Genomic DNA, 14199 nt, shown 5'->3' with positions numbered 1-14199 from the left:
TGGCTGCCTTCAGCTCAGGTCATGATCCTGAGATGGTGGTGAGCAAGACACATGAAGCCCCTGCCCTTAAGCAATAGATATCCCCTTTGCTCTTTCCTTCCTGAGACCAACCAAATCAGTGTGGTATTTGGGATCAGTTAGGAGGTTAGGTTCTGGGATCAAGCCCTGAGTCAGGCTCCCTGCTCAGTGGATAGCCTGTTTCTCCCTCTCCCCGTGCACCTGCCCCTGCTTGTTCTCTTTCTCTCTCTCTGTCTCTTTCTCAAAGAAATAAATAAAATCTTTAAAAAAAACTGAATTGAAGTAACACTGTCTGAACTGCTGGGCCTGAGTTCACATGAGATCAGGCAGTGACCAGTACATCACGATTGTAAGATGCCACTCTATCAGATGCATCCCCATTTCACGTGTATTAAAATGTGAAAACCATTCATAAAATAGTGCTTCATCATAGGCATGTGTGGTTAAATGGGGACTGTGTACATGATGCCAAGCCATGCTTGGTGTACACAATAGGAGCTCAGTAAATGTCAGCTCTCCATCCGCATGTATTTTTCAGGTGAATTTGGTGGAGAAATCACCTCCTCTTTGTGTGAGGCTTGGAGATAGCCCCTTCCCTCACACCCCACTTGGGATAAAGCAGAGCAAGCAGGTGAGAAGCTCTGCAGGCAAACTGGGAAGACAGAGGGTCAGGCTGTTGGGCAGGTATGAGTACAGTGTGGGTATTTGGGTATTCTGGAAAATGTCTATAGATGGTACATAGAGCTCAGCTTCCCTCTTTTCTCCCCTTAAAACTGGCCAATATGATGCTGATAAAAGTCTTCTGTTAAGAAGAGGTTGGTGTTGAAGAGGGTAGAGACCCTTCCTGATTCTAAAGAGCCACCAGCCCTACCCTTGCAGCAAGGTTCCTGGAACTTGGTTGAGGGGAGGAAGTATGAATTTGAAAGTGGGGGGGGGCAGATAGCTTTCATAGCTGGATCTACAAAACCCATTCTGGGGGAGGGGGAGGTGGTTGGTTACAAAGTGCTTTGCTTGCCGTGGCCACATGGAAGGAGGTTCGGGATCTTCCAAATGTCTTGGAGGCATGACCCAACTTCTTTGTTCTTGTTATGCATCCTAAAGCAAATGGGCCAGGACCCATGATCACTGTGATGCTCTGACCTAGCCTGCACTCTCTCTCTGCAGAGGAATGATATGGGGATTGTGCCAGGGTACCTGTCCCTGTATCAGACAGCTGATGTCATGACTTTGAAATGGACACTGAACCAACTGATGAATAGGTCGATGGGGGGCCTGTGCTATGAGAAGAGTTAAGAAGCCTTGTCCCTCTCCTACCCTTGACATGGGGAAGTTTGTTCTGTCCTTCATGCTCTGCCCTGGCCCTGTACTTGGTCTGATTCTTGCAGCCACTTGGCCCAGCCTTTCTACAGCTGTGGCCTTATGAGTAGCTCAATGGGAGGATCTAAAAACCAGAGAAGATTCTTAGGGTATGGGAGTTAGCCAAATCCTGGTCAAAACACCACCCAGTGGGAGAAATCTTAACAAAGATCTGGGAAGCCTGCCTATGGCAAATATTCCCCCATCTGCTGCCCCCCCTTCCCATGACTCGGTCAAGAAGGAAAGTGGGAGATTGTGGTTGATGGGTATCTGGTCTGGAGCTGTATCTCCCTGTGATACCCTGTGATCTATAAGGCTCAGCAAAGGCTTTGGGGTCATGCTCCAAAGAAACTCGGAAAGCAGGGATTTCCTGTTGCAACCCTCTGTTCCAGCAAAATTAGGGAAGGGACCTAGAAGGAATGCAGACAGAGGGAAGGTACTATGCAGAGTGTGTCTGGCCTGATTATTTCAGCTCGAGGAATCCTGGCAGCCATATATAGATATAGATATAGATATAGATATAGATATAGATATATAATAAGGGCTCTTTTAACAGAACATAAGCCATTACTGTGTTCTGTTTCATGTTAGGCTTCACTGTGAAGAACCCCAGGGCTTGGTGTGATTAATGCTGTTCTCTAAGCTGACCACTTCCTGTGCAGAGGTGGCCATCTATCTTCAGAGATGGTCAATGGAAGGCACAATCCATTTTGGGCTGGGCCACATAACTCAGCTCCAGCCAGATTCCAGAGTTTGTTTTTTTTTTTTTTTAAGATTTTAGTTATTTATTTGAGAGATAGAGAGAGAATGAGAGAGAGAGAGAGATCATGAGAGGAGAGAAGTCAGCAGGAGAAGCAGACTCCTTGTTGAGCAGGGACCCTGATATGGGACTCAATCCTGGGACTCCAGGATCACAACCTGAGCTGAAGGCAGTCGCTTAACCAACTGAGCCACCCAGGTGTCCCAGACTCCAGAGTTTCTGATCATAAAACCCTCCCCAAGGAATGGTGTGGGCCTAGGAGATGCCCTTGGCCTGGGACCTTGTTTCAGTTTATTCATCTTAAACCCATGGCCTTCCCTGATATCCCAGCTGAATTTGGATCACATGGAGCCCTGAATCTCCTTCACAGAATTTATAAAATGGTGCCCAATTGATAAATCTGTGCCCACCTGTATACCAGCTCTTGTTTTCTAGGCCTCATTTCTGTGAAGGCAAGAAATCTTTCATACTCATGTCATTTCTCCAGCACCTGCCACCCATCCTAGCACAAAGTCAGTGCTCAGATAATCTCTGTGAAATGAAGCAGGGAAGTCAGGGTACCTGGATTTGTTCATCAACTATTAATGGAGAACCTGTGATATACTAGTCTCTGTGCTAAGTATGAGAAAGAGAGAGAGAGCAGATGCAGAAAAGGAAAGGAAAACCTTTATCTATTCAGAGCTTACCTTGTATTTATTTACATTATACTGGAGGAGAAAACGAATATGCAGGTAAATGCATAAATGTATGTTCTGGGGCCAAGTTCTTGCTTGGTCCTCATTTTGTTGGGTGACTGGGGGTATATCTCTTCCTATCTCTGGGCCTCAGATTCCCCCTTCCTATTGAATGAGTGAGCTGGATAAGTGATCTCTCCAGAATTCAAAGCATTCCCCAAGGGTTTACAGGGCTCCCCACACACTGAAGTCTCTTCTGTCAAACATCACACCCCGAGGGCCAGTTTATTGGTTGGATTTAAGCCCAGGGTTGTGTGGTCAGAAAACTTCCAATGCTAATGTTTTGGAGAAACATTAAAACAAATGATTGCCAAGCACTCCCCCCACCCTACCTTACATCACTGAGGCCTTCATCTTTCTGCCTCACCTTTTCTTCTGTGAACAGACACATTGTAGACAGATTGATATGTGGTTCCAGCTGAGTCTGCACTTTCAAGGTCATTACTGATGGAGCTTGAGACTTCCCCAGCTCTGGGCTCTGAATCCCCATCTATCTTTTTTACTCCTGCCTGGAACTCAGAGCTCAGTGAGAGAGAAAAAGCCAGGTGTCAGAAACATGGTGGTTAGTGTGTAGGAAAAGGGAGTTCCCAGGGGCCCAGGTGTCTCTTTGGGGATGAAAAGACAATGAAAAGAAGGGGCATGGTCCTTGTCTGAAGAGCTTCAGGACTCCTCTTGTCTGATTCAGCACTCTCTCCTATATAACGAGGGTCAGAACTCCCCAGCTGGTTTTCCTAGTGTATGTGAGGAAATATCACCAATGAGTGGCTATTTGGCCTCTGGAGTCAGGTTGCACTTGGCTCAGATCTCAGCCCTGCCATGTGGAGCAGCAGCTGGAACACCCCCAAATCACTGATAATACAATCACTCCACAAACCAGTCTGGAAGTTTCTTATGACCTACTCTTACCACATGACCCAGCAGTTCTACTCTAGGAAACTGTTAAAACATGTAAAATGAAAACAGAATGTCAGCTCTTATTCCTTCCCAGTTGAGTGATCTTGGACAGTCAGCTTCACCTTCCTGAGCCTCAGTTTGTTCATCTGATGTAAAATGGGGATGTGATAATGGAAGCTTGGAATAGTCATACAGGAAAGAGTCAATGAGAAAGTGCTGCTAAAGCCCTTAGCTGGGAGGCTGGAACCCAGAGGTTGGTGTCAAGTTACACAGCTCCAAAGGAACTGTGGCCATAGCTCCTCCTTGCTGGTATATGGTGATAGGTGGAGAGTTGCTCTGTTTACTGGGTGCCCTAGGGCATTCACCATTAGCTCTGAATATTCTCTGAGCATCTTGTAGAAGTGAGCAAAATCCAGTCACTGTCCAGATCAGCACCTCCAGGGGAGACAGCAGAAAACTGACCACTGTAACCCTGGCTGATGGGCACTGTGGGAGTCTGGGGAAGGAACTCCTGGCCAAGATTCACATTCACGGGTGTCCGTAGAGGCTGCTACTCTGAAAATCCTCTTGTGCTTGGCTGCCTTCAAAGGACGTTCCCTCCATGGGCCCTGGCGCAGCTGACTCTGGTACAGACCAGTGCAGGAAGATCCCTTAGAGATCTTCTCTTTTAACTTCCACGTGTTGCAGCTAGGGAAACTGAGGCACAGAGAGGAGAAGGGTCTGATTCAGTCTAATTGGTGGAAGTGGGATTTAAAGTCTGACCAATAGTTGTTGGGGACAGATGGGTCCTAGTGAGAAGGATGCAGGAGCCCATGGGTGTGGTCTTCTGGCTCCCTGGGCCCTTTTCCACAATGAAGTGAGCAGGCGTCCTGTGGACCTAACCATCCCTCCACTTCCAGCGTCTACTGGGGCTATGCCATGGTCACCTGCCTAGAGGAGATTGTGTATGTGCACTGCCACCAGCAAGGTAGGGACCATGGGGGGAGCGCTGGGCTGAAGTGTTCCTCCTAGCTCCCCTGCCTGGCCCCACCTCCTTATTACCTGTGCAGCCTCAAACAAGTGGCTTCTCCTCACTGAGCTTCAGTTTCCCCATCTATGAAATGCAAACACAGCAGCACCTTCTCTTGGCCTTGTTGTGAACATCCTATGATGAATGATAAGGGCTCAGCATCCAACCCATGGTGTTAGCAACTAACATTTACTGAGCTGGAGATGTGCCAAGCAGGGCTCTAAACAGCTTGGCACAAAGTCACACAGCCTAGAAGCACCATAGTTCGGACTCAAAATCAGGTCTTTTTCATTCCAAAGCCTGTGCTCTGAAGATCTGGGAATAAAGACTAGAGTTCTCCTTTAACGTTCAGAGAAAGTGCATTCAGAACAAGAAGGCCATCCTGCTGTAGAAAGGGATCCATGCCCCACCCAGAGAGAAAATATTAAGCTTATTTAGACAGACCTGGGTTCAAATCCAGGCCTTACTGTGCAGCTGTGAGCAAATTACATTACCTCTCTGAGCCTTGGTTCCATCATTTGTAAAATAGACAGTAATAGATATATCTCATAGATCTATTTTGAGTATTCCAATAAGACACTGCCTTTAAGGTGTTGTGCTCATATACAGTAAGTGCTCAATATGTGCTAGTAGTCAAATACTGCTCTGAGATGGGATAGGTCTGAAAGATTCCATATAAAAATAGGTGAAGTTGATTCGTAGAGGGTGCTTAAAGGACATAGGATGTTTGGGGACACCATTTCCCTTTGGTGGGTGACTTCCCGGTGTCCAACCATACTCTTCTGGACCACGTCCTATACTACCCAGTCAGTGACCCTAGCAAGTGGGATTTAAGAGGTTGAGGAGAGGTTAAAACTGCCCCCAATCTTCTGCCCAGGCATTTCCTAGAGGCTTGCAGCAGGCCCGTGGGTCTGTTTTGGCATGCCTGGGGAGATGTATGTGCTGGGAAGGCCCCATCTCTGTACCTCATGCTGACTTCCCTCTGGGTCTCCTCTCACTGTGTCATGGTGGTAGTGGACAGTGGTGGGACAGTGGGGCTGGTCAGCAGGACACTCTGCTGCTTCCCCAAGTGCTTCCTCATGCCTGGAAAATGGGCTGTTCCCTCATGGGCAGCTGGGCCCTCAACTTTGGTCTCAGTGGGGAAAGATGAGTAATCACAGGGGACCCAGGGAGGCTGGACTGGGGATCAGCCATGAGGAGTGGTCTTTTTTTTTTTTTTTTTTTTTTGAGAGAGAGAGAGAGAGGAGCATGTGCATGCATACAAGTGGAGTGGGGAGGGGGAGGGAGGGGGAGGGAGGGGGAGAATCCAAAACAGGCTTCATGCACCATGGACCTGAAACTCGGGGCTCAATCTCACAACCCTGAGATCATGACCTGAGCCATAATCAGGAGTCTGATGCTTAACTGACTGAGCCACCCAGGCTCCCAGGGAAGTGGTCATTCTTGCCTGTGGATCCTTGCATGCCTTTTGGGTACATATCCCACTGGAACCCTCAGGGTGTGCAGATTGTGGGGACAGGTGTATCCCAAGGACGGTGCAATGGGACATGTTCTTTCAGGGCAAAGTAGTTCCCAAACTGTACAAGCGAAGATCTCAGAGTTCTGCCCAATCCACGTCTTCAGACAAGGAAAACAACAAGACCAGACATTACAGGCTCAGGATCATCTACCCTGGTATGCAGACTGAATTTGGTAAGCTGCCCCATCACTGGGCCCCCTTGATCCACCAGTTAGCTTACCATGAAAATGATTCCAGGTGTTTGGGATTAGAAAACAAGTGATCTGGATGCTGTGGCCAGCAGGGGTTGGTGGGGACCTGAAACCAGGAAGTTAGTATCTTGCTTTCTTACCAAATGAGAACCACATGCTACTTAGCTTAATAAATATGCACCTGACCAGGAGGTGGCCTGAGGTAGTGGCTGTGGATCTGGAATCCTGGTTGAACTGTGGCAAGTCACTTCACCCCCCGTGTCTTGGTTTCACTATCTACAAAATGGGGATGTTCACAGCACCTGCGACATAGGCCCCTTGTGGGGATTACATGAGGTAAGGCTCTTGGCACAGAACATGGACATTATAGCCACTGTTGCACTGTTGTACTTTTACTTCACTATATTGTCAGGTTTCAATGAGATAAAGAGATGATCAACATGAATTCTGTGGAATAAAGTCCCTCACACAGTAGGCTCTCAAAAAATGGCATGAAAACAGTAAAGGGGAAGCAAAGCATGGGGAGCTGACACACGGGACAATAATGTATGTCCAGCGCATTGTACAGTGGCTCCCTGGTGTAGATGTTTGGTTAATGTAGACTGTTACTGTCAAGGTCATCATTACCATGGGGTGATCATGAGGATCACGCTACCTAGTATTTGAAAAGTTCTTGAAAGAGGCCTGGCATTTATTAAGTACCATATGGATGTCTGTTTAACAACTGAATATTAAATTGTAGGTTCCTTCTGTCCACTCCATTTTATTTAACCTTTGGTGGCCCTGTTGTTCCATCTGATATAGAATGGCTCTGAGTCTCCCCTTGCTTTACTGACTGCAGCTGGCCATGAGATGTGCTCTTGAAAGTACATGTCCTCCTGGCAGGGGTGGGCTAACAGTGACAGACCACTTGATGCTCAGCTTCTCATCCACTACTGAATTGGATTGGGGTATGGGGCAGGCTTAGCAGTAAGGGCTTATGTTGCTTGGGTTATCCTCTTATCTTACTCATGTATTCATTCCTTCACGGCCAGTGAGGATCAAAGCCTCATGTTTCTGTGTCACCAAGAGCCCTACAGTACCCTGACGTGTTCATCACTACATCTGTTCCTACTCAGGGGCAGGGTCTGGAACCCTCCCAGACTGTTGGCAGTACCATGACTCTCACTGCCCCATCAGACAGCTGATTGATCAGAGGGGTCTGAGGCCCCAGATCTGCATTCCCAGGGAACTCTCTGCACAGGAGCTCATCCAACAGAAACTTGTAGGCACCTGCTGGGAGCCAGGCTGGGTGCTGGATATTACTTGGTGGCAGTCCACGTTAGAGTATTGTGGTTCTGCACATGTCAGCAGGAGAGACACCAGCTGTGCCCACCCACACCCCTCTGTGCCTGTCAATCTGTGACCAGCTCCCATCCTAAGACTCTCTCTGCATGAGGGTCCCTTCTGCCCATGGGGGATCAAGGTAGAGATGTCAGGGAGTCAGAGCCTCGCTGGAGCAGCTCTCAGCCAAGGATGGGTGGCAGTTGGTATCCCAATGCCCCAGCTCCCTTGGCCCCCACCCTGATGAGAAAGCTCTGGCCTGTGTGTTCTACATGTCTCCCAGAGCCCCTCCCCCTCCAGGAGATAAAGTACCAGTTGCCTATGGTGGTGACCTGGGTGGTAACCCTTTGCAGTACCTTCTCATGTGGCTTCCCCTCTCTCCTACCCATGCTTCTTGGAAACATCTCCCAAATATGCTCCTGGGACTTGAATTCTTGTCTGACCCTGGGGAAACCCCAGTCAACTCAGTTTAGCTAGAAGAAACCTTCTCGATGGTAGAACTACTGACATTTTAGATGTAATATTTCTTGGTGGTTGTTGGGAGGGGATACCACATGCCTTGTAGGACATGGAGTAGCATTCCTGCCCCCCCACTAACCACCAAGTAACAACTCTGCCCCCAACTCTGCCACCAATTGGGGACAACCAGAAATGTCTCCAGGCACTGCCAGGTGCCTTCTGAGAACAAAATTACTCTCTGTTGAGAAAAGCACACATCCCTGCAATCACCTCTGCCCCTGTGGTGTGGCCAAGTGACTTGCCCTCTCCAGGCCTCATTTCCTTGACTGTAGAATGGGAACAAAAGCACCCCCACCATCTTTTCTGAGGAGTCAGTGTGATGATGTATCAGACACCTAATGAGAAATACCTGACAGATGCTCAGTGAGTAATACTAGGTACCATGTGTGGACCACTGCTGTGTGCGAAGCCTGCCTTTGTCCCTCCAGTGTTGTAACTAATTTAATCCTCTCCATGGCCCTCCTAGGCAGGTGTCAGTGTCCTCACCAAACCCTGTTTTCCAGAAGAAGAAACTGAGGCACAGAAAGGTTAAGAAAATGGTCCAGAGAGGCACATTCCTCAGTATGGTAGGAATTTAAACCCAGGTACCCTGACACCTGGGTGGCAGATCCTGCCAGCTGGTCCATGCTGTTGAGTGCCAACCAGATGAGATGCCACTTTCCCAGGCTGGGCCTGAGGCAGCAGCCCCCCAGTAACTTCTGGGGTTCTCCCACCCCTGGGGCTCAGTGATGGCCACCTCTGCCATGTTGTCATTTGAGTCTAGTACCTAAGGTGAAAGAAAAGGATGCCCTTACGCTTTCCAGGCTCCACGTGGCCAGATGAAGCTTGGAGTGTTGTGATATCCATAGCAAAGGGGTCCACCAGTGATGCCAGTGGAGTTGTGGGCTGGGGCTGAGGTATACTGGCCACACCTTGCTGAAACTTATCAATCCTTCCCTGAGATTGGTGGAGACCTGGGGATGCTTTTCTAGAACATTTTACAGAGGCCCCCTGTCTTTCTTGGCCAGCTCATCAGTGAGTCTGCTTAGAGAGAAGGTTTCAGCACTATCCTGGGTAGGGGTGGGCCCTGTCTGTTACTGAGCTCAGAGGATAAGTGATACTAGTCTACAACTTCCCTGGCCTCACAGCCTAGGGAAGAGGCTAGGTTTACCAGTCATCCTTGAGGGGGCATAACCTGTGGGGGTAGGTCTGCACCCTTCTCTGTCTCCTAGGGCAGGGCTTGGCAAACTAGGGCCCATGGGCCACAGCCAACCTCATTCAGTACAAACCATGAGCTAAGAATCATTTTTACAGTTTTTTTCTTAATGATAGAAAAAAAAAAGTTAAAAGAAGTGTAATATTTGTGACCTGTGAAAAATGATAAAAAAACTCAGAACTCAGGGTGAGGAGACAAGATGGCAGAGACATAGGAGTCACTATTTCAAGCCGGTCCCATAAAGTGAGCTGATTATCAGCAAAGAACTCTGATCACCCATGAAATCAGCTTGAAATTAGAATTATAGACTTCTGGATCTCTACAGGAGCAGAAGACTCCAGTGTACAGGTAAAGTGGAGTGGGAACATTGGACTGATATCGGAAGATAAACAAAAGGGGGAGGAAGCCACCAGAGGCAACCCATTGGAAAGTAATACCCCAATATGAGAGTTCCCTGTGATTGGGGACCAGCATTAACTTGGAGTCTGGTTGGAAGCACTCAAAAAGATCTTAAGAGGAAATTGGTGGAATTGGGTGGTTAGGGACAGAGACTTAAGCCCATGGACCTAGGATGGCCACCACTGGTGGGGAACCAGAGAGTGTAGTGAAGAAGGCAGGTCTTGGTCCCTGAGCTTCTGGCATGCCTGAGCATCTGGGTGGCAGTGCCCATGAGGGAGTCTGGTGTGGATGCCAGCTGGCACTCTCTAGAAACACAGCCTTTTGTGCTCTGCACGTGCACTGCATTACCAGGGTCTGAGTTGTGCCCCACACCCAACCCTGATAGAGGTCCATGTAGGCACTAGCTGGTGCTCTCTAGGACTGGGATATTCTGAACACTCTCAGCCCAGGCCAGCATGAAAATCTTAGTGTGCTATCTCTGGTTGGGACCTCTCTGGCGGTCTGGACCTGCCCAGACAGGTTTGCAGATTGGATAAAACGACAGGACCATATGTTGCCTACAGGAGACCATCCATATGTTGCCTACAGGAGACCTATTTTGAACCTAAGAATACATCCAGACTAAAAGTGAAGGTATAAAGAAGCATCTTTCATGTGAAGGGTCTCAAAAGAAGGCTTCGGTAGTGATTCTCATACCAGATAAATTAGATTTTAAACTAAAGACTGTAGTCAGAGATACAGAAGGACACTACATCATTCTTAAAGGGTCTATCCACCAAGAAGATCTAACAATTGTAAATATTTATGCCCCCAATATGGGAGCAGCCAATTACATAAGAAAACTGTTAATCAAGATAACAAGTCATATTGATATGAATACATTAATAGTTGGAGATCTTAACACGCCACTCTCAGTAATAAACAGATCATCCAAGCAGAAAATCAATAAACCAACAAGAGCATTGAATGACACATTGGACCAGATGGACTTCATAGAAATATACAGAACATTCCACCCCAAAACAACAGAATACTCATTCTTCTCGAGTACACATGGAACCTTCTCCATAATAGACCACATACTGGGTCACATATCAGGGCTCAACTGACACAAAAGATTGAGATTATTCCCTGCATATTCTCAGATCACAATGTTTTGAAACTAGAGCTCAACAACAAGGAAAAGTTTGGGAGGAATTCAAACACCTGAAAGATAAGACCATCTTGCTTAAGAATGTTTGGATCAACCAGGAAATCAAGGAAGAACTTAAACAATTCATGGAAAACAGTGAGAATGAATTTACTTTGGTCCAAGACCTATGGGATACAGCAAAGGCAGTCCTAAGGGGGAAACACATAGCCATCCAAGCCTCCCTCAAAAAAAAAAAATCTGAAAAATCCAGAATACACTGGCTGTCTTTACACCTTAAAGAATGGAGAATCAACAGCAAATTAAGCCAACTCCACACACAAGAAGGGAAATAATCAAGATTAGAGCAGAGATCAATGAGATAGAGACTAGAGATACAGTAGAACACATCAAGGAAACTAGAAGCTGGTTTTTTGAAAGAATCAATAAGATTGATAAACTGTTGGCTAAACTAATGCCAAAGAAAAGAGAGAAGGCCCAAATTAATAAAATTATGAATGAAAAGGGAGCGATCACAACTAACACCAAGGAAATAGAAACAATCATCAGAAATTATTATCAACAATTATATGCCAATAAGTTATGCAACCTAGATGAAATGGATGCTTTCCTAGAAAACTATAAACTTCTGAAATTCAACCAAGAAGAAATTGACAACCTGAATAGACCAATATCTAGTCACAAGATTGAAGCAGTGATCAAAAACCTCCCAAAAAACAAGAGCCCAGGACCTGATGGATTCCATGGGGAATTCTACCAAACTTTCAAAAAAGAAATAATACCTATTCTTCAGAAGCTGTTTCAAAAAATTGAAGCAGAAGACAAACTTCCAGACTCTTCTTATGAAGCCAGCAGTATCATGATCCCCAAACCAGGCAAAGACCCCACCAAAAAGGAGAATTTCAGACCAATATCCCTGATCAATATGGATGCTATGATTTTCATCAAGATCCTAGCTAATAGGATCCAACAGCACATTAAGAAGATTATCCACCATGACCGGGTGGGATTCTTCCCTGGGTTGCAAGAATGGTTCAACATTCACAAATCAGTCAATGTGATAGAACAAATCAATAAGAGAAGAGGAAGAACCACACTGTCCTCTCAATTGATGCAGAAAAAGCATTGGACAGAATCCAGCATCCATTCCTGATTAAAACCCTATAAACTATAGGGATACAGGGAATATCCTGAACTTCATAAAATCTATCTATGAAAAACCCACAGCAAATATCATCTTCAATGGGAAAAAGCTGACAGCATTCCCGTTGAGATCAGGAACACGACAAGGATGCCCACTCTCACCACTCTTGTTCAACATAGTATTAGAAGTCCTAGCAACAGCAATCAGACAACAAAGAGAAATAAAAGGTATCCAAATTGGCAATGAAGAAGTCAAACTCTCTCTCTTCACAGATGACATGACAATTTATATGGAAAACACAAAAGACTGCACCCCCAAACTTCTAGAACTCATACATATTTCAGTAATGTGGCAGGATACAAAGTCAATGTACATAAATCAGTAGATGTTAGTTGGAATGCAAATTGGTACAGCCACTTTGGAGAACAGTGTGGAGATTCCTCAAGAAATTAAAAATAGAGCTTCCCTATGACTCCACAATTGAACTACTGGCTATTTACCCCAAAGATAGAGATGTAATGAAAAGAAGGGCCATCTGTACCCCAATGTTCATAGCAGCAATGGCCACAGTCGCCAAACTGTGGAAAGAACCAAAATGCCCTTCAATGGATGAATGGATAAGGAAGATGTGGTCCATATATGCTATGGAGTATTATGCCTCCATCAGAAAGGATGAATACCCAACTTTTGTAGCAACATGGACGGGACTGGAAGAGATTATGCTGAGTGAAATAAGTCAAGCAGAGAGAGTCAATTTTCATATGGTTTCACTTATTTGTGGAGCATAAGAAATAACACGGAGGACATGAGGAGATGGAGAGGAGAAGGGAGCTGGCAGAATTTGGAGAGGGAGACAAACCATGAGAGACAATAGACTCTGAAAAACAATATGAGGGTCTTGGAGTGGTGGGAGGTGAGAGGTTGGGGGAGCCTGGTGGTGGGTATTATGGAGGGCACATATTTCATGGAGCACTGGGTGTGGTACATAAACAATGAATTCTTGTACACTGAAAAGAAATTAAAAAAAAATTTTAAAAACCCTCAGATTTCAGTGTCCATAAATAATGTTTTATTTATTATTTATTATTTATTTATTTATCATAAATAATGATTTATTGGAACGTAGCCATGCTCATGTGTTTGCATCTTGTGGACGGCTGTTTTTGCATGATGATGGCAAAGTTGAGTGGTTATGATTGTGGCCAAATGGTCCACAAACCCGAAAATATTTACTATCTGGCCCTTGACAGAAAAATTGCCTACCAAGCCCTGTTCTAGGGGAGATAAAATATTTGCACCTGTCTAGAACTGCCAAGGGGCCAGGAAGTTAACTATAGAAATAATAATGTGTGAGTCACCATTGTGTTTGTCATGCAGCTGTGGAGGCATGGTGATTTCCATGGAGCTGGAAGAGAAGGCAGTGAGGGAAACTCTGAGTGCTGTATCCTGGGAGCCCGTGATCAGTAATCACCGGTTTCCATGTTAGGAGATCAGTCATCCCTTCTTGGTTCTCAAATGTGGTTGTTGTTACCAAAATTGTCTTTTGATATACAGACTTATAGACTATATCTCCAGGAGGTTTAGATTCAGAAGGACAGGGGTGGGATACAGGCATATGGCTTTTTAACAAGCCCCCACCCACTTGATTATGGGTGGGGGTCACTCACCTTTTTGAGACCCATTGATGGAACAGCTGTATGGCTCAGGATGATGGACAGGGCAGGTGGGCTCATCAGCAGGAACTCCCTTGTGTCCCATGCCCATGAGAGCCCTGCCTCATCTGTTGAGTTAGGCTCCCTTCTGTCTCTCTACTAGAGACTCTCTCTCTCAGAAAGTCTATCTCTGGGGACTCAGGACCATCAGCCTTCCCCAGAAACCCCCAACAGGCTCCTCTTCCTTCTTGTCAGTCTCCCGTGAGAACACTTGAATGACAACATGGTGAAGCTTGGTCTCCTGCTCTGGGACTGGGTCTGTTTTCTTAGCTCTTG

The 14199-nt window shown here is 46.2% G+C and overlaps 1 pseudogene; it reads left to right on the top strand.

The window, feature by feature from the left end:
- Positions 1–14199, top strand: part of LOC116882701 — a 70408-nt pseudogene that overhangs the window by 15436 nt on the left and 40773 nt on the right.

The sequence above is a fragment of the Lontra canadensis genome, unplaced genomic scaffold, assembly GCF_010015895.1.
Source record: "Lontra canadensis isolate GAN:19392208 unplaced genomic scaffold, GSC_riverotter_1.0 scaffold87, whole genome shotgun sequence".
Taxonomy (NCBI): Eukaryota; Metazoa; Chordata; class Mammalia; order Carnivora; family Mustelidae; genus Lontra; species Lontra canadensis.
This window is presented reverse-complemented; position numbering and strand designations above follow the sequence as displayed.